The following is a 19,762-nucleotide window of genomic DNA, read 5'->3' as shown; positions in this document are numbered from 1 at the left end:
TCTCACAATTTTGGTCAAAGAATGAGGGTCCATGTCCTGTGATAGCTTCTTACTGGCAGAGGCCCAAGGTGTAGGCATCGCATAGCAAAATAATACTTATGTATATATTTAGGGTTGTCTGTTTTTTTAAAGTCAGCAGAATTTAATCATGAAGACTTCATTCTGATAAATTTAACTCTTGTCATCTGCCAAAGTCTCCAAAACACAATAGTGTGATGCAATGTCTCACAATGGAGATTACATTTAAACGCATGAATCCTTGGGGGACACATTCAGACCCTATCTAAGGCTTTCGTGGTGTCATATACTTGGAAGCATGAATTCCTTTAATTTGCTAAACTGAAGACATTTAGGTTTTCATCCCTGTATTTCACCCTTTTATTCTTCTCCAAGTTATTAGATGTTGCATCTACACAGAAGGATATCCTAGACCTTGAGTCAAACTCGGCACCCCATTGTGTTTTCTATCATGTTTCTAATCAACACTAATACTGAGAGTGGCCAAAATCACTTCTCCAGCAAAGATTGTTATTTGAGCTCCAGGCTTTCAAATCTACAGGCACAATTTGCAGATTTCCTTTTAGGTCTTGTAACCAATGAATTTCCACATAATCATGCATGCATTTACTCATTAAATATTTATTGAGTGTCTTCTATGTATACAGTAGATACAGAGGCCAGGGAACAAAATAGAAATTAAAAAAGCAGAATAAAATTCCTCCTTCTGTAAAGCTGAGGTACCATCCTAAAAGGCAAAACTTAAAACATTAATATTATCCTCAATAATAATTTACTTATCAGCCAACCAATCTGATTACAGGTGCATGCTTATAATCCCAGCACTCCAGGAGGTTGAAACAGGAGGATTTCAAGTTCAAACCCAGCCTTGATAATTTAGTGACTTACCAAGAATCTATCACAAAATTTAAAAAATATAAAAAGCTGGGATGTAGATTGGTGACAGGGCCTTGGCTTCAATCCTCAATACCACAAATACTACTACTAATAATTTTCTTATCATTAGCTTCAGATTAAATGAGGAAAAAATTATGATATTTGGTAAAGATTGTAGCATTAGAGGGAGTAGTGCTGTGTAAAATGTGGGGAAAAAGAAGGAAATTACCACCAATGGAAGCCCCCAGGGAAGACCTATCCAGTCAGAAAGAACAAAGGTCTAGATAAAAATATGTGATTGGGTCCTACAAGGCTAGTGCACCTGAGCAAGAGGATGAGCAGGAATGAAAGAAAGAGTAGAAAACACTGAAATCAAAGGAGCAACTGGCAATATGATTAGAGGAAACATGCATCACTATAAGTCATCTGCCTTTTACAGTGAAGAAAATGGGAAGTTATTGGTAGGTTTTGAGCAGAGGAGTGATAATAAATGACATATTTAACAAGATAAACTTCTAATTTCTTTTTAGGGTTGAAGAGATCATAGCAGGCAGAGCAACTTGAATGGAAATAAATTAAGCAAGTGATTAAGTATTTTGAACAGGCTTGGAATATTAGAAACTCTAATTAGCCTTGGATGCTATTTGTGAAGGTTGAACATTGCTTATGTAAGGTGTGAGAAAAACAATAGCATCAAAGATATTGCCAAGATTATTTATGTAGCTATGGAACAACAGGACAACCAGGAGGATTTATTTGATGATTGAAGACTAAAGCTAAACTGGAAACTGTGGTGAAATACTCAAATTATCCATGGAAACCTCATTGCTGTCTAGTGTATCTCTTCTCAATAAATTATATTGATAAGACGTTCCATCTGGAATGTTTGAAATCATGATTATAGCCCTCTTAAGAAAAATAATATTACACACATATTAATTCAATACACATATGCATTTTCATTTAATATATGTATTAAAGCAGAATACATAAAATTTAATGGCTGGACTTTGAATTTATATACTTTTTGCTCAGTTACATTGTGAAAGCATTCTCCAAGATGTTTGTAGAAAATCATTAGATTACTATATATATACATATATATATATATTTTTTTTGGTACCGGAGATCGAACTCCGGTCCTTGCGCTTGCATAGCAGGCATTGAAACCACTGAGCTAAATCCCCAGCCCAGATTACTATATTTTTAATGTTTCTATCAGAAATAAATTATGAAAAATGATGTTAAATTTTTAATACTATATAACTTTAAGAAATATTTTATTGTTAAATGTAAAGTGCAATATGAATCTCCAAGATGGAAATGAACTATTGAAAATCTTCCAGACTGATAGGAAAATAGAGTGTCTAATAAAAAGATCTTGCTGGAGATCAATTTACAATGAAATTTAGATTGTCTAATATATAAACATCAAAGGCTACTTGCTAATTTATGTTGACTGGTAAGTAAAAATATTGGGCAGGGCCGGGGATTTAGCTCAGTGGTTTTGCCTCCTGCTGCGCAAGTGCAAGGACCCGAGTTCGATTCCCAGTACCACACACACAAAAGAAATATTGGGCAGAATACATTCAGTCACAAAGGCTCCTTCAGTGATATACAAACTTATCTTGACAGTCTGTGAGTAAACAAAAGATAATTAGAATAAATAAAATGTTAGGAGATAAACAATATAGGAGTAATGAAGTTTCATTCTCACTATCCATATGGATTGCTCAGTGTGAAATTTCTTAGTAACCTATAATTTTAGTGAATGATGAATTTTTTAATTTTTGCTTTCAATTCATTTATAATAATTGTACATATTTATGAGTATAGAATTTTATTTCAAAATATATATACAGTGTATATTAATCAAATCAAGGTAATAGCTACAGCCATCATCTCAAATATTTATCATTAATTTGATATGGAAACATTAAAAATCTTCACTTTTAGTTATTTTAAAGTATGTTACTATTAATTGGAGTCACCCTATATTTTATCACTTTTAAAAAGTTTTATTCATTCATGGGAATGTAAATTAGAAAAAAATTGAATAGTTATTTCAAAATGTTGAATTTCATTCACACAAAATAATTTCCAGTGATGAATATATTATTTGATTAGAAATTAAGTTTAACAGAAGAAAATATACTGGGAATATCAGTCCATTAAGTTGTATATGGAAGCTTATTTTCTCATAATGTGCTTTAAAATATATTTGATCTAATACTCTATATTTTATATTTTCTAGACAAGGGGAGTAGAAAAACTTTAAGTGTGTATCTGGTACTTGGAAATCCATTCCATATAAATATTTTTAAATCAATAAAAAGTATCTTAAGACTGTAAAAAAACACTGTAAATTTAACACACCATATTCAGCATCTTATAATACACCTGAAAATTCAACTTCTGCCCCAATGGATGTTTTTAAAATACTTCATAAACCATCTTTGAATTTCACTTTGAAATCAATTGCTCTTAGGGGAGCTAAGAACAAGACGTTGAACGAGAACCAGCAGACACTGTATAAATATCCATAGGCAAGGTTGCCTCGAAGTATTTTTTAAAAATGAAATAGAAGCAAGAAATTATGAACTTCTAAAATATTTTCTTTGTTGTTAGTTATCTCGTTCTTATTTTATTATATGTAGGATTAATTTGACTTTGTGAATATCTACATGCACTTAAGTGCACAAATAATTTGATGATTTATCTCTCATTATTGAGACCACTGCTCCAGAAGAACAGTGATATTATGTTGTATTTCTATTCCTCTTTGAAGGTTGTCCTTCAAATCAGCTTTGTCTGTGGTCTAAAATGTCAACTAGGGTCAGGCCTGATTCTCCCATAGACCATTTTCTAGACAAAACTGCAGAAATTTTCTTGGGAGAACATAACATTTTCAGAAGTCTTCCATTCTCACAGCTCTATCTGAAACTTAACTTGTGTTTCTTAGCAAAAACTTAGACGGTTCATATGTTCTTTGAATTGAGTTTTTCTTAACAGGGTTTATTTGTAAGATCTATTTTAAATGCTTTTCTCAAAATCTAAAACATAATCTAGGATGTAGATTACTTCTTATTCTGTCATTTCTTGACTCAACAATGTCACAATGTCACAATGACAATGTTTGTCCTTGGTTGCCAAGACAATTTTACTGGTATATTCAAACCTATGTCTCATAAATTTTGTGAGTTGTTGCTTCTTTTTCTTGAGTGCTCAAGACCTAGGCATATATGTTATATTTCACAAAAATAAGTACTCGGAAATAAAAATTGGCTTCAAATGTGAAAGAATTTCATGCATTTGAAAGAATTTCATGCATTTGAAAGAATCATAATGGGAGGCTCAAAGATACCACTTAATTTGAAGAAGATTAAGCCTTACTGTATGGAGAAATTTTGAAAAGTTTATATGTCTTCATGGAACTGAAAATCTCTAATGATGTTTAAACAGATGACACATAATTATCCAGAAGGCATACTATAGGTAAAGACTGGCACTGCAGGAAAAGTTATTTCAATTAATTTTTGAAAGCACTTTACCTGAAAGATTTTCAGATAGTTTCAATATTGTACTATAGAAAGTCAATAGTGAAAATTCTGTTCCTGAAAAAACTGTCTTAAAATCCAAAAATTTAAAAATGTAACACTATAAACATGCATATAAATGAACAGTAAGTATAAAATGTAATTTTAATTAGTCTCTTTGCTACCTAGTGTGCTATGGGTAATGTAGGTAAACATAGCACAGTATAACTTAAGTTTCAATGCTAATGTACTATCTGTTTATTTGGTTGGGTCTTTTGCTGATTTCAATGCTAATCACATATTTATGCATAAAATGTTTTATAATACTTTTTACAGAAAAAAATTAAACATTCTAGAACAAAGATTAATAAATATGTGCAGGAAAATTTATTATATCAAAATGATGAAAATAATTTTGTAGAACCACCATGTGGATCCTAAAGTTCTCTGACAAATTCAAAGGGATTTCAAACAACCTCTATACTTGACACAAGTAATATACACAAGAATCATTAGAAATTAAAATGAATTAGAGTAATGGTAGTAAAAATGGCTTTTTTAGCAAACCTCAAAGGGAAAAATACACAAATAGGTAAATTAATTGGAATCTTTTTGAAAATCAATGATTTGAAGAGAAGCAATGTGTTCACAGAAAAATATAATCATGGAATCAGAAATATAAGATATGATTTTAATTAGGATGTTTATCATTATGATTGGGAATTAATTACATACTGATAATAACAGTTAATAATATTTATAACTACCCTTTATTAAAGCCCATGTAGTGACATGTACTATATTGAGTGCTGCATTCCCAATAGCTGATAGAAAAGTCACATTAAAATTTGAAGAATATATCTCCCTCTATACACACAACCACAAGGAAACAAGCGATTGTTACTTGAGTACATATTATGAAATGACTTATTAGGATACAGTGTTCAACACTAATGAGCAGAGTTTGATTAATGAAAAATATTGATAATGGTAGGTTTCTGAGAAAGTTACTTTGAACTATAATTCTAAAAAGGCAAAAGAATAGCCCATAAAATACTTTTTATGCTAGTAAAGAAAGAACTTTTTTTTTTCTTTTATACATCATGGTTTTTGTAACCTAGGTAGTTCTTGCCTACCCTGAATTCATAAATATTTTCCCTTATAATTTCTTCTTAAAGTTTTACACTTTTAGGCTTTCTTATTTAGGTTCATAGATCCCTTCAAGTTGTTTTCATGTATGGAAAAAAAAGAGTTAAGGTTAATTTTTTATATACGGATACCAGGTGTTCTAGTGCCGTTTGCTGAAGACACCATCTCTTCCTCGGCTCTTGAATTGAGTTTATATTCTATAAAATGCTAATGTTAAATAATCTTTCAAAACTCATTGGACCATATATGTGTGGTTCTATTTCTAGATTCTCTGTTTTATTCCAATGATCTATATGTCTTTCCTTACACCAACACTGCCTTGATTATTGTAGCTTTAGAAGAAGTCTTAAAATTGGGTGCTAAACATCTTCCAACACTGTTTTTGTTTTTGTTTTTGGCTTTTCAAAATTTCAATATCCAGTTCTTCATTTATAGCAAATATACAAAGACCTGAATTTTTATATATACCTTGTGTTTTCTAATCCTGCTAAATTCAAGTACAAGTTCTAGGGGCTCCTAGAGATTTCTTAGTATTTTCTCTGTAGATGATCATTTCATATACATATAAAGATTTTGCTTCTGCCATGCCAATCCTATCCTAGTTGTGTAATTTTATTGCCAGACTATTTTGGTTTAGACCTATGTTTCAAAGTCTAATGGACAGATGAAGAGTAGGCATATATGCCCTTGTTCCCCACTTTAGGGAGAAAGCATTGTATCATCTCCATTCATAGAAGGAGTTTTGTTGAAAGTATAGAGTACATGTCTTTGATCTGTTGAGAAGGTTCTGTTCTACTTCTAGTCTCCTGATAGCTTTTACCATGGACAGCTGTAGAATTTAGTCCAATACTCTTTCTCCAACTAGTGACAGGATCATACGGCTTTCTCCTTTCCTCTGTTTAAATGATGACTTTTGGGGGTGGTTCTTCCAATGCTGAACCAACACTGCCATCCCTATAACAAAACCACTTTCTACATCCTGCCAGATCTGACTTCTAATAGTCTGTTTTGCTAAACAAATTTCTAACTATGTTCATACTTTTTTTTTCTATTATCTTTATCCAGTTTTAGGATTAGCACAATGTTGATTTCCTAAAATGAGGGGAGAAGTGTTCCTTGTTTTTTCTGCTTTAATTGTTTGATATAATTTATCAGTTAAAATGTTTATGAGCCTGCTGTTGTCATATAGGTAGGTTTTCAAGCTAGGAATCTACTTTCTTTAATAGGTGCTATTCAAATTTTATATATCCTCCAGAGTTAGTTTCATTAATTTGTCTTCTAAGTTACTTCTTAGAAGTTGTCAAATTTATTTCAAAAAGATTTTTGTAATATGTTTTGTATATCCTTTTAAATTCTGTAAAATCTGTGGTAATGTCTCCTAGATTTTAATATTGTAATTTTAAAAATGTATAACTGATATTGTGTAACAAGAAGAAAAGGTCTAAAAGAGCAGGGGAATTGGGAGGGGTAGGGGAAGGGAAAAAAGGCAAAGAAAAAAATATGAGAAGAGGAAAAAGATGGAAACGAGGTCTTTGCAAATAGGGAAGGGTGGAGGGGGTGAAGGGAGGGCAAGAGAAGGGGAAAAAAAATAAGAACCAAGAGACTCATGTAATGGTACAAGATCCCAATGATGAATGTAACTGTATTGTATACCTAAAATGTACCAATAAAGTTAATGGGGAAAAAAATTAAATAAAGAAAAGAAAGAACATCAACAGCAGATAAAGCTGGGGAAGCATGTAGAAAAATGTAGACATTATTTAAGAGTTTGGATTACATGATATTGCTGTCTTTAATAATTTTTAGGCTCTTCCAAATTATTTTTCTTAGTAAGTGTACCATTGTGTTTTCCTACTAATAGTTGTAGGGCTTCTAATTTGGGAAAAAGAAAAAAATATATGGTATATACACATAATAGAATACTATGCATCTTTAAATAAGAGGAAAATTCTGTGACTTGTGACAACATGAATGAAGTGAAAGGACAGTACACTAAGTGAAATACAAGAAATCAATGACAGAAGGACATATATTGCACAGTCACGTTTGTGGAAAGGACATAAAAGAGTCAAACTGATAGATGACTTGTGGTTTCTGAGGCCTGGGGAGTAGGAGAAATAGGGTATCATTTTCCCATTGATAGAAAGTTTCTTTGATGGAAAAGCAGCAAGTTAAGAAGTATTGTACAAGACCACGCTATAGTTAACAACACAGTGTCATGTTCTTTAAATTATGATATGAGGGGAGAGCTCACGGTAAGTGTTCTTACCACATCAACAATAACACCCAAGAACTCAAGGAAATATTTGGAGGGGACTGAGATAATTACCACCTTGTCTGTACCGATGGTACTACAGGTGTAGGCACATGTGGACTCTAATTAAGTGCTATTATTTTCTGCATCAGTTATGCAACAACAAAACTAAAAAGGAAAGGAAAAAATGCCACTTGTAATTCCAAGGTGAATCATGGGCCAGAGCATGTCAGTGAATATGGAGAATGAGTTCCTGAGGGGAAATCGCAGAGCAGACAAGCTGTAGTAGACTTACAGAGGGTTGGTTAGACTCTTACCTGGAAGAAACACTGAACACACTACTTATGAAAGTCACATGTTTGATTTTCTGGTATTAACACTCTTCTGTGAATGGAAATAATAAATAGAGGGATAGGAACACTGTTCATCATTCAAAGCACAAAGACAATCTGAAAGGTGGAAAATGTGAGATATTTGGGAATTAGCAGTGACAAACTTGATAATAGAATGTCGGTGGAAATGAAGAAAATAAATAATCAAAACATCAAAAAGTATGACCTCTCCAATATTTCAGTAAGCAGGAGTGTTTACAGAGAAGGAAAATATTAAGTTTGCAGAGAAAGATTTCTTGTTTCTATTTTTAAAAACTATTTAAATGTAAAATATTTTCTTGACACTTACATGGAAATTTAAAGTGATTAACTGAAAATTGCGTCCAATGGTCAGTAGGTTTTGAGGGGCAAGACAGAAATTAAAACATAATTCGCAGCTTGAAGATGTCTCAGAACTCAAAAGACATAAACTTTCCAGATCAGAAATGATGCAAATTACAAAATATTAAGCTCAAACACTTCTAATAAAATTTTGTTGGTGGTAGATCCATCTCTTCATGGACCTGAAGTATGAAAGAGTTAATTATTTCAGCAGCTTCTCAGTTTGCAACTTCTCAGTTTGCAACCCCATTCCCATAAGTATGCTCCCTTAGCACTCCCTGTTTGTGTGGGTCCTGGTTTCCCACCATGTGTGCTTTCCCTAGTGTTCTGAGCTAGTAAACCTCACGCTGTCTCGTTTCAGTAGGTCTTTGCCCAATAACCTTTCTACAAGTACATAGTCGAGTTCTTAAGTTTGAGGCTTGAAGGAAGTGCATAACCTGTCAATGCACACGGCAGTACCAGACAGCGGTTTTCAAGGAGGAAATAACCATGAGGAAGCACACGAAAAACAAAAATGAAACGTCGTAACAGATGTCAAGGAGATTATTTCATTAAAGAGAAATAAATTAAATGTCACATGTTTATGGGAGGGTAACAGATGTGAAGAAACTGAGTACTAATTAAGAGCATTTTGGTTGAGTGCATACATGAGAATCAGCCCGCAAATACAGACTGTGAATGAAACTGTGGCAGAAAGTGTGGACAACGTTTGCCAAGACATATGGCTGGAAAATAGGGGAATAGCTACATTGGGGATGAACTATCAAAGGATATTAAGGATTTCAGTGTTTGTATCAAAAGGGATGGTTCAGAATGTAGAAGAATTAAAACTCTTACAGAAGAAGCTAAGATTTTATGAAACATAAAAGTTGATGTGATTCAGGATAGAAAAGTAGGATCTTGGGCCGGGGATTTAGCTCAGTGGTTTCGCCGCCAGCTGCGCAAGCGCAAGGACCCAAGTTCGATCCCCGGTACCAAAAAAAAAAAAAAAAGTAGGATCTTTTTGTGAAAAGAGGGATACTGCTTTAGTTATAAAAAATGTAAGGGTAAAACTAATATAATTTCAGATGTTAATAGGTGGAAAGATGGGACAGATGTAATTGAACTTTCTTTTCTTTTTGAGTATATTAATGTAAAGGGGGATGAAGTAATATCTATAGAATTGGATGAAAGATGGTAAGTTATGCAATAGATGTCTAAAATAATTTATTGAATTTCACAGGGACAGTCAATAATATACCCAGGCAATGGAGAGAGAATACGTGAGATGAGAGATTAGGGTGTTAAAACAAATCAATACACTCAATTTATTTTTCTCCAGGGTCATTCAGTGATATGTTTGTGTTGAGAGATGAAGGTGAGAGGACCACAGTTGTACAAGAGAATATTATGAGTGTATTGCAAGGTCCAGTGAGAGAGAATGTACTCTGGTGGATGTGATACATAGAAGAGAAGAAAAAAGCTTACACTTGAGGCAGGTTTGCCAACCCTTGATTATTTATTTGCTGTAGAGTGAAGGAAGAAATAAAGTCAACAGCACCATTATCTTTTCAGCTTAATGAGCCTGTTTAGATGTCCACGTTATTTACATTGATGATGAATGGTGTAAAGGATCTCAGCATTTCATGACCTAGGTGTTAGTAAGGCCGAGTTTGACTATAACATGTTTTATAGAGACCTAAATATTTATCTTGAATGTTTATTCAGCAAGTGCCTTCTAAGGACATAGTACACCATAAAACAAATTCTCTCTTTTATATAGCACATATACAGGGGACTTTGGATTTTAAGAGAAACCAGTATTATAAATAAAACATGAATAATATTGAAGAAAATAATGGAAATTTTACTTGTGAAAAAAGTATTCTTCAGAGAATGTATAGAATCTAAGGAACAAAGGATATAAAACAAAATCTAAAGATTTCCAATACTTAAGAGAGTGACGATAATCAACAACTTTTAGAGAAAATCAAAACAGAGGTTTGAAAATAGACAATTTGAAAAAGGGTAGATTTTGTATTGCAAGATGCCATTATATGTGCTCAAAATTAAGAAATACTGTTTATGGTATAGATTACAGTTACTCTTATGATATGAAGATGGTTCAATTTAAATATATTACATTACTGTGATGATTATTAATAATTTTTCCAAAAGCAAGTTTAGAGTCAGAGAGATATCAGATTTATAAGTAAGCAACTTTGCAATGACAAAGGTTAGCCTATTTGATTATAGTGAAATAGGTTAATTAAAATATTTTTCAAATTTTGGATTGTTCTAAATGCTGATGGTCATGAATCAGCAAAAGAAGCAGTAATAGTGACAAAGAGACAATCTGTATAGACATAGATTGTTCCCCCTGTAAAAGAAGTAGAAATAGAAGTACCCAGTTACCAAAGTTAGAAAGGAGTGTAGATGTTATTTTAATGCAAAGGTAAGGAGAAAAATATAAACATATATAGGTAAACATATATATAGTTTCTGGTGAAAAAGTAAAGAGGAAATCATATCTAATGATTTTAGAATAATCAGGATATTACACAAAAAACTAGTATCCTGAGGGCAATTGAATGCTGTGGGCATAAAGAGTTGAGAAAAATAAAGATTTTAAGATACTTAGAAAATGAGACTTGTAAAGATTAGAGATATAGGTGAACATTTAGTATTCAAGAAAAATTAGATACTGATATAGGATATAATGATCTGTCTGAATGTGTGCTCTTTCATTCTAAGATATTTCTAAGATAGTGAGTGAAATGGTGGATAATAGCATTTATGGAGATGAAAATGAGGTGAGAAAAAAAGATGAAGGTCATAGAGGAGTTAATTAATTCCTCATTTAAAATAGAATTATTACATATATTTTGTACCAGTCAGCATAGAACAGGTTTTTCTTTAATGGTTAGGAACAATCAAGCAAACAAAGAAATCTCCAAAGTTTTGTATCTTAAGATTTATGTATTTACTTTTGCTCTTGACATAGCCTGATTGGTTTTAATGAGAAGACATTGATACGATAATTTAGGAAGACTTGGTGGCTCCATTATCCCAACAGCCTGCTCAAAGTCCACCAATCAATTCTCTATTCTCAGCTAAATTTTAAAGAGCACTCTAAGGATCTTAGGGGTGCATCAAAGAGGAAAAATGGCACAACTGGACCCTCAAGTTATGGCCGGTTTCTCACACAAACAACTTGGGTTATGACTGAAATTTCAGTTTTAACTTGCAACCAAAGTCCTGAGTTATGACACAAATGCTGGCCACTTGTTTGATTGCAAACAAAGACTCACAGTTTCAGAAAACACATGAAAGTGGATGTGTCACTCTGAGCCCAGATGCATGTGTTTGTGGATGTGATTTCAATCAGTGCTTTATATAATCACTGTAATTACTGCTATAAAAATAGCCCCCCAAAAGCTAGAAAAGAAGCTAAGGAAGGATGGGAATGTAAAGAAAGCAATCACATTCAAAAAGAAGGAGGAAACTTTAGAGAAATATTTGAGTGGCATTCATGTGACTGATTTTGGTAATATGTGCAGTATGTTAAATCCACCATCTTGACAATCTTATAGAGCAAAGATTTTTATAAGGAAGGTAGTGTTGCTAAAGGCGTTACTCAAATTAGTCATGATCAATAGTGTCAGAGGAGGTAGAAAGGCAATTATTAGTGTGGACAAATGAAAGACAGATGGCAGGTTATAGCCTGAGTCTATAATTTGTGAAAAGGCTAGGGCTATAGATGCAGTTCTCCTAAAGGATAATCCATCAACAAGTAAAAACGGTGAAACATTTTGTACCAGTAAGGGGTGGTTTCACAATTTTTAAGTGAGAACTGAGATTCATAGTGTAACTAGGCATGGTGAAGCAGCCAGTGTTGATAAAAGGGCTACTGAAACTTACATACATCACTTCAAAATGATGGCACAGCATGCAAAATGTTAAAGAAGCTGAAAGGAAAATGAAGAAAGATGATAACATTTCCATTTACAGTATAGCTGTCAGATTATAGAAGAATTTCCATCAAATGTAACCTCTAACAATAGTGCCTTAGTTACTTTTCTCTCATTGCTGAGACAAAATACCCAACACTCACAAATTAAGGAAGGAAAGGTTTACTTAGCTCACAGTTTATAGAGGTTTCAGTCCTTTTCAGCTGATCCCAAAACAGAGAAAGGAGCATTGTAGAGAAGAAACAGTTCATGGCGCCCACATGGTAGCAAAAGCAGCAAAGGAATTTAACATCATCTTCCTGCTCCTTTTGTCCTATCCAGACTACCAGGATGAGGTCAGAGCCAAACCAATCAATCAGTGCACTGGTTTAGTGATCAAATGCCATTAATCCCAGCATCACACACTCTAGATTCAGCCACCCTGAAAAAGTCTATGACTGCATGAGGCTTTGAGTGGATATCTAGATGCAAACCATAACAAATAGTCTCTATTAAGAAGAGACAGAGCAGAGGTTTAGTTCAGTGGTGCCAGTACCTGCCTGGAAAGTGCAAGGTCTTGAGTTCAATTGCTGGTTCTGCAAAAAAAACCCAAACAAACAAACAAACAAAAAACAATCAATTCTGAAGAAGACACAAAACTCTTTATTAAAATGAAGATCATTAATTTAAAGATGGGGATTTTTATAAATGATAGATTATGCATAATAATGCCCCAAATATAATTTTATTTAGAAAATAAAATATGAGGTAAATAATATTTTGATTCTTTTGGTTTGTTAATCATAAGAACTATGACATTAAAAAGTTTAATATCTTATCTTTGTAAAATTTAAAAACAATAATATTACATAGAAAATTATAATTTAATAAGAAAATATCCTGTCACATAAGAAAATATTTTTAGTTATTCACCTTATACTAGGTTCTTTGGGTCTAGAGTTCCTAAATTTGAAAACTGGAACTTAAAATATATTTCCTTTGATAATGAAGAACAAAAGAATTTATGTACAAAGGAATAGTAATATCTGCGTGTGTTCCCGTAGTTCTATGTTCCTAAAGAATAGCTTTAGATTTTGTTCATTTTCTTTAGGTATGCTGACTTCATGCACTGTATTAAATATACTAAATAATATATGCACTAGTGTCAGTATGCACCCTTCACCATAAGTCTTCAAAGTATTGCTGTGAGTTATGGACTTCTCTGGGTAGCAAGAGAGTCAATTTTTTAAAGTGGTCACAAAATTGTGTACACAAACCCTGAACTGGTCCTTGTGATTGGTCTTTGCTGCTACAAAACACAAAATGACCCCATAGGTGCCCAAATACTGTACATACTGTGCATGTTTAACTTGAACACCACTGTCAGCTACTATTGCTAAAATATAGTTCCAAACTGTACTGGCTAGTTACACTTAGAAATGTTTCAATATGTAAAATATTTCAGACTAAATAAATGACAAACATATTCATGATTTGTTTAATTACTATTCAATAGTCTCGTATTTGTTGTATATAAAATGACACTTCAAACATTATTTGCATTCAAAACTAAATCTAAAGTCCTAAGATAATGATCATTCATGTTTTGCAGATATCCTATAGATTCTTTTTCGTATTGAACCAAGCAAGATGTTAACTTCTATTAAATAGGTTATGTTAGATTGTCACTTTGAAGAAAGAAAAAACAGAATGTAAGATTTTCCCTTGAGAGTTTTGTTTTTTTATGTTTTGTATCACTTAAAAAGACATTTATCATTATAAAATGTTTTTAAAGTCATAAAACAACTTCCAAAATAATATAGTTCACGTGTCATTTCACTAAACATAATGACAAAATGTATTTTATAATCTATAAATAAGAGAAAACTACATCTAACATTTCAATGAAAAACAATAGAAATTGTAGCTCCATAAAATCAACTTCAAGATATGCATTTTTTCTTGCATGTCGAATTATCTTTGATAAAACTGAAAATGTACTTATTTTCATGAAATATTCTATTTACTGTTACTGTTCAACATTATGGTATCATTCATAGCTTGTGATGTTCTCTCATGTTAACAACAAAAACTGTAAAAATCAAAGAATAAACAGTTCTGTGACATTAAATTATTTGCTGTGTTTTAATCAAAATTCCAATTGTAAGTTGAATACATAAATAAAAGCTTATACAACAACTATGATTACATTCTAAGCACATTTGAAAGATTGTTAATGAATCAGAGGACAATAAATTAAATACATTTTTACATGAACAAATATATGGAGAACGGCATCATTGATAATTAGAGGTAGCAGTCAATATAGAAAGACTAATCCATACTTACTGATATTTGTAATAGATATCTCCAAGTTACTTCTCAGTGCCTTTAAGTTACTTCAAGTTAATCAATACAAATTATTTAGAGATCTTTGAAAGTAACAAACTATTTTAATTCTTTCAGTTCACTTATTTCATATATGCTTATAATGCATGGAACTATCTACTTTCTACTTTTCTGTATATTATCTTATTTAAGTTTCATAAACTACTGTTATTTGAATCTCAGATGCAAAATCAAGACTAAGGTTCAGACCAGCACATAATTCATTCTGTATTAAGAAGAACCCAATAAATGATACTGAGAAGACCATTTCCTCTACTGTAATCTCATTGCAGTCTTTTCACCAATTCCACACAGCCAGAGGCAAGATCTTGTAGACCTTATACCCAGCATCTTCATCTTTCTTCCTTCAAAAGACCGATTCTGGGTGGATTAGGGCTTGGGGAAAGAAGTGCAGGCAGACTAAAACTAAGGTATATTTTCTTCTTCAGAGTTGATCGTGCGATCAATCTAGGATGAGGTTTCGCCTGAAACTGCTCTTAACTCCAGTCTTCTTCCATTTTATTTGGTTTTCTCCCTTCTTTGATTTCTCCTGGATGGCATGTCATAAGAAGTCACCTGAACCGGTGGTCCAAAGTTTGCTTTTAGGGAGTAAGAACTACTTGAGGAGATTGTTTAGGGCAGATTCCTGGATGACACACAAGGGTCCTCATTCAGTGGGTGTAGAGGGAGGCCAGACAATATTCACTTCCAGCAAATTTCAGGTTGATATTGATTGTGATGTTCATGGTCCACCTTTAGATAACTCCTTTGCAAATAAACTAAAGTAAGACAATGTTTATTCCACCTATGTTGTCACAAACATAAGCATTTCTTTCTTTTTCAGGGTGAATAATATTCCACTGGTATGTGTGTGTGTGTGTGTGTGTGTGTGTGTGTGTGTGACATTTCTTTTTATTCATAGATTTGTTGATGGTCCCTTAAGTTGAATTCATAACTTGCCTACTATGCTATAGTGAATATAGCCATGCAAATATCTCTGACATACTGATTTCAAGTATTTTGATTAAATACTGAGGCATGGGATTGATGAATCATATAGTAATCGAATTTTTAGTTTTTTGAGGAAGAACCATAGGGTTTACTACGATGGCTGTACTAATTTACATCCTCACCAACAACATGGGTGTGTTTCTGTTCTTTTTTTATACAGCCTCACCACCACTTGTGATCTTTGTTGATGCTTAGTAGCTAATCTGAAAGGCATGAGGTGATATCTCATTATGAATTTAATTTGCATTCACCAAACAATAGATAATGTTTCTCAACTTTTCATACACCTAGTAGGCATTTGTATGTCACCTTTGTAAACCTGTCATTAAACCGTCAATGTGATATCTTGTGACTTGTAAGAGAATCTAAAGCAGTGGAACTCAGAAGCAGAAGGTAGAATTCTGGAAAGTATCAGAATGTGGAGTTGGTGGTCATAGGTTACACAGCCTCATTTAAATAAAAGAGAAAACATTTACCTTTGATTTATTGCACATCCTGTTGAATATATAAAACAAGACTGTTATACATTTCAAAATTGCTAAATAAGCAGATTTTAAATGTACTCAACATGAGTAAATGATAAGTATTTGAGGTGATGGATGTGTTTGATATCTTTTTTTTACTTATGTAGTTTTATTAAGTATAGGCACATATATAACTGCTCTTTCATATCTAAAAATAAGCCAACAAGGTATCATAATTTCAGGCTATACATATTTTCAGTCAAAGAACTAGATTTATAAAATATACAAGATAATCAGCATTTTATCTTCATTCATCAGAAGCCTTAAGGAAAGAGGCATTCTTCGTATATTTTTCTGCAATCTTTCTAATATTTTCCAAAATATATTCAGACACACATTCTTTGTACTCTCTATCAACTTTAGTAATCTGCTTCTCAAGCTGTTTCTCCACGGACCCTACATGCACGGCAACCATCTCTAGAAGATGCCGCAAGTTATTTGCCACTTTCCTTCTTTCTTCAGCTGTGGTCTGCACCTCTAGTTGTTACTCCTGCTGCACAGCGTTGAGCTCATCCATGGCCTCTCTGAGGGCCCTTATTAACAGCGGTCTCCAGCAGGCGCCTGTGCTTCTCCTAGAAGTCAAGCTCTCTGGCACACTTCTCACCTGCTTCCTTAACTTTCAGTTGGAACAGATCGTACAGCTTCTGAACTTCTTCCTTCAGAGTCTCACACTTGTGCTTTCTATTATCATTGTATTGAATTGTACTAAAGTATCCTCCGAACGCATTTTCTTATTTGGAGCTTTATTAATTTCTTCTTCATTTTCATTTAGGAGTTCCTTGAGCGGTACCTAAACTTAGTGCCCTGTATTTGACAAGGCAGTTGTCACCAGCTTCAGGATTAAACTTAATTTCAATGTGATAACCTTTGGAATTCTCTGCACCTTTTGAGATGTTTCAATTTTCTAGCCAATTTGTAATAGTCTGCTGATTGTGTTTCAGTCACTTCTTTGGCTCTGACATACTTCAGCTCCTCATTCCATAGCTGCTGTTATTCAGCCTCTAGGTCCTTGGTTAATTTATTGATGGTTTGTTGCAAATCATTTTTTCACAATTTACTCTCTCAATGTCAGTGACTAAGTACTTCTGGTTATCAACAATACTCCATAGCCAAGCACTCTTCTGTTTTATTGTTTTACTTTCCAATTCTACTCTAGAATTTCCTTCACTGAGGCCACTCGGTTTCTGGTCAAGAATGGCTGAATGGTATCCAAATGGCTCATATATGATTGATATTTTTGAACATCTGCTTGTAGGGAAGTTTTCAGTTTCCTCAAAGACTCTAGATGATTCGGTTCCTTTTCGTTTTCCTGCTCCAGTCTTGCAATCAGTTCATTCTAAGGTTTGTTTTATGCAGCTAATGTTTCCAGCTTGGAAGCATGGACATTATATAAATCCTTCAACTTGGACTGCAACTCTGCCTTCATCTCTTCAAAGGTGTCAGCTCTAGTCATGAAGCTCTCATAGCACTTAATGGTATAGTCCAAAAACAACTTATTATGCATAATTCCATCTTCAGTTTCTTCTCCCCAAAGCTGCCCATCATCAAATAAGGGTGAGTTTTCTTTCCTGGCATTATGTATCTTGATGCACTCTATTAGCCAAATCAAGGCTGCCATGGTATGTGGCCAGATGTGAGGGGCTCCCACTGTGTACATGGAGATTTTGGACAGAGCAAAAGGATACCCAAGGTCTTTAAAAAGTTTTGGAACCTCTTCTTCAAATTTTGTATCAGGAAGCTCATAGGAAGGGCACAAGAAACCATAAAGAAAAATGAAGATTTTTATGAAGTCTTTAACAGATGGAGCTTGGAGAGATTTCATGGACACACTGTATGTGTAACCATTTTCTGTAAGAAACTCACAGAGTTATCAAATACACTGCTGAATGACTGTTTTTTCATTAAGTGGTCTTGGGTTCTTGATTTTTTCAGATCTGAAAAATATAACAAGTAGACTATTCTGGGATCCATGTCCGCTCATTCTTTTACCAAATACAGAAACTTTTCTTTCAGATGTAGGTTTGTTTACACTCAGCTTGCTGAAGATTGATTTCCCTTTGGTTTGAGCCGTATAAAGGCCTGGTTTATTCATGTCCAGGGATCTTAACTCCTGTATAGAGAGGTGGCAGCACCACCAGTGGAAACTGAACTGCACTTCATTCTTACAGCTTTTCTTCCAGTTTTCCGACAAGACCCAGAGGCCAAATTTCTGTAAGGTGGACAACTTATCACCAGAAAGGATAGTGGCCACCAAAACAAGAGCTATTGTCCTTCGATATCTTAATTTATTTATTTTTATATTTATAAGCTATATCATTTTATAACCTATGAATATATGCAACTATAATGTATCAATTTATAGTAAAAACAAAAAAAGGTAATGTTCCAGAGAGTTTGTTGAAACAGTGTTGGACTCTATCCTCATATATTTAAATGTGTCACCAAAACGGTTTCAATTAGAAACAAATTTAATTTAAAATATCAAGGTGGAAATAAGTGCCTTGATAATTATCTTGATAGTATAAAAATAAAAAAGGAATTTATGAAATTTAAAGGAACCTCCACGAACATTTCCCTAAGTATAATTGTTTTTGTATTTCTTTTTTTTTTTTTTTTTCGGTATCAGAGATTGAACTCGGGTCCTTGCACTTGCGCAGCAGGCAGCGAAACCACTGAGCTAAATCCCTGGCTTGTTTTTGTATTTCAATCTTAATAAATTATTAAGAATGGATAGAATGGATATCTGCTTTATCTCTAGGACTACTGTATTGTCATATACCAGTAAGTGATAAGCTATCAGAGTGGATTGTAGGAAAAAGAGTAAGGAGATAGAAGAACTTCTGAACTGGATGGCTGAAATGAATGTCAGTATTCAGAAATAAATACAGAGTAGCCCACATAATGATATCATTCCTGACCATACCACACGTTATGTTATTTTCATACAACCACTATAAAAATTGATAATTCCTACTTTATCATGTGTCATCAAATGTCTGGCATTAGTTTTCCTATTCGAGAAATATTAGACCTTTAAAAAGACAAAAGGGAATGTTGTCAGGTAGTTCCTTTAGAAATGGGTGGCCAAACAAAACTATTTCAGGTCTGTCTTGTCTCGAACAAAGAACTGGACTAGAAAAGCCAAAAATGGTACCAAAAGTTAATTTGAAAATGAAGAATGAAGGGGTAGGGAAGAACTATCTCTGCAGAGCAAACAAACCAAAGGAAGAGAAAAAACGATAAAAATTAAAAATAAAAGTCCACCCAGGTGGGTTGTCCCAAAGCGTTACCATAGTGAACTCCTGCTGCCATTGGGTCTTTTTTGTGCTGTCCACATCAGTGGCAGCTCGCAAGAAGTTCTCCA

The 19,762-nt window shown here is 33.4% G+C and overlaps 1 pseudogene; it reads right to left on the bottom strand.

Annotated features, from left to right (window-relative positions):
- Nucleotides 1-16,532: 16,532 nt before the first annotated feature.
- Nucleotides 16,533-18,558, bottom strand: LOC101704530 (kinetochore protein NDC80 homolog pseudogene; annotated as a pseudogene).
- Nucleotides 18,559-19,762: the final 1,204 nt, after the last annotated feature.

The sequence above is a fragment of the Heterocephalus glaber genome, unplaced genomic scaffold (assembly GCF_053883595.1).
Source record: "Heterocephalus glaber isolate CG9 unplaced genomic scaffold, H.glaber_assembly_v1.0 deba00001538, whole genome shotgun sequence".
In the NCBI taxonomy this organism is placed as follows: domain Eukaryota; kingdom Metazoa; phylum Chordata; class Mammalia; order Rodentia; family Bathyergidae; genus Heterocephalus; species Heterocephalus glaber.
Note: the sequence above shows the minus strand (reverse complement) of the source record. Positions and strands in the feature narration are given on the sequence as shown.